Below are 2,500 nucleotides of genomic sequence, written 5' to 3' on the forward strand. Positions count from 1 at the left end.
AAGAAGAGAACCGCAGCTTTGAGAGGGGCCGAGCTGCCCGCGGCAGTCCGTTTCGCACCCCTCTCGGGTCGGCCCACGCGTCCCCGGCGCCCTCGGGGCCGATCCCTGGAGGTTCACGTTTCCGAAAACTGGGTTTCTGAAATCGTGCGAAAGGTGTTTTGAAAAACAGGGAGAGACCGGCTCGCACCGAGGGCAGGAGAAGGTAAGAGAGGGGAAATTTCTAGTTTCGCCGAACGGTCCCCCTCTTTACCTTCCTCGGTGTAACACTTAGAAAAATTTGCGGTCAAAGTTTTACACCGAGGAAGGTAAGAGAGGGGAAACTTCTAGTTTCGCCGACCGGTCCCCCTCTTTACCTTCCTCGGTGTAACACTTAGAAAAATTTGCGGTCAAAGTTTTACACCGAGGAAGGTAAGAGAGGGGAAACTTCTAGTTTCGCCGACCGGTCCCCCTCTTTACCTTCCTCGGTGTAACACTTTGAAAAATTTGCGGTCAAAGTTTTACACCGAGGAAGGTAAGAGAGGGGAAACTTCTAGTTTCGCCGACCGGTCCCCCTCTTTACCTTCCTCGGTGTAACACTTTGAAAAATTTGCGGTCAAAGTTTTACACCGAGGAAGGTAAGAGAGGGGAAACTTCTAGTTTCGCCGACCGGTCCCCCTCTTTACCTTCCTCGGTGTAACACTTTGAAAAATTTGCGGTCAAAGTTTTACACCGAGGAAGGTAAGAGAGGGGAAACTTCTAGTTTCGCCGACCGGTCCCCCTCTTTACCTTCCTCGGTGTAAGACTTTGAAAAACTGGCGGTCAAAGTTTTACACCGAGGAAGGTAAAGAGGGGAGTGGAGCGGAGACTCTAGATATTTGCCTTCTCCAAAGCCACATCCATGCTCCCCCTGTATCAGAGCTCCAGGGGCCAGGCTCATGGCCCAGCTTCTCCCCCTGTGATATTAAAGGCCCACACAGCACCTCCACAGGACCTCCACAGCCACACACACACACACACACACACATGCCTCTCTGCCCCTGTGTCAGAGCTCCAGCACCCAGGCAGATCACCCAGCCACTGGGCCTGTGACATTAAAGGGCCACACAGCACCTCCACAGCCACACACACATGCTTCTCTCCCCTGTATCAGAGCTCCAGGGGCCAGGCTCATGGCCCAGCTTCTCCCCCTGTGATATTAAAGGCCCACACAGCACCTCCACAGGACCTCCACAGCCACACACACACATGCCTCTCTCCCCTGTGTCAGAGCTCCAGGAGCCAGGCATATCACCCAGCCACTGGCCCTGTGACATTAAAGGGCCACACAGCACCTCCACAGGACCTCCACAGCCACACACACATGCCTCTCTCCCCTGTATCAGAGCTCCAGGGGCCAGGCTCATGGCCCAGCTTCTCCCCCTGTGATATTAAAGGGCCACACAGCACCTCCACAGGACCTCCACAGCCACACACACATGCCTCTCTGGCCCTGTGTCAGAGCTCCAGCACCCAGGCATATCACCCAGCCACTGGCCCTGTGATATTAAAGGCCCACACAGCACCTCCACAGCCACACATCCATGCCTCTCTCCCCTGTATCAGAGCTCCAGGAGCCAGGCTAATGGCCCAGCTTCTCCCCCTGTGATATTAAAGGCCCACACAGCACCTCCACAGCCACACATCCATGCCTCTCTCCCCTGTATCAGAGCTCCAGGAGCCAGGCTAATGGCCCAGCTTCTCCCCCTGTGATATTAAAGGCCCACACAGCACCTCCACAGGACCTCCACAGCCACACACACATGCTTCTCTCCCCTGTATCAGAGCTCCAGGGGCCAGGCTCATGGCCCAGCTTCTCCCCCTGTGATATTAAAGGCACACACAGCACCTCCACAGGACCTCCACAGCCACACATCCATGCCTCTCTCCCCTGTATCAGAGCTCCAGGAGCCAGGCTAATGGCCCAGCTTCTCCCCCTGTGATATTAAAGGCCCACACAGCACCTCCACAGCCACACATCCATGCCTCTCTCCCCTGTATCAGAGCTCCAGGAGCCAGGCTAATGGCCCAGCTTCTCCCCCTGTGATATTAAAGGCCCACACAGCACCTCCACAGGACCTCCACAGCCACACACACATGCTTCTCTCCCCTGTATCAGAGCTCCAGGGGCCAGGCTCATGGCCCAGCTTCTCCCCCTGTGATATTAAAGGCACACACAGCACCTCCACAGGACCTCCACAGCCACACACACATGCCTCTCTCCCCTGTATCAGAGCTCCAGGGGCCAGGCTCATGGCCCAGCTTCTCCCCCTGTGATATTAAAGGCCCACACAGCACCTCCACAGGACCTCCACAGCCACACATCCATGCCTCTATCCCCCTGTGTCAGAGCTCCAGCACCCAGGCATATCACCCAGCCACTGGCCCTGTGACATTAAAGGGCCACACATCACCCCCATAGGACCTCCACAGCCACACACACATGCCTCTCTCCCCTGTATCAGAGCTCCAGCACCCAGGCTCA

This window comes from Trachinotus anak, unplaced genomic scaffold, assembly GCF_046630095.1.
Source record: "Trachinotus anak isolate AG129_WGS33_773 ecotype Australia unplaced genomic scaffold, CSIRO_AGI_Tana_v1 ptg000071l, whole genome shotgun sequence".
NCBI classification, from domain to species: Eukaryota; Metazoa; Chordata; class Actinopteri; order Carangiformes; family Carangidae; genus Trachinotus; species Trachinotus anak.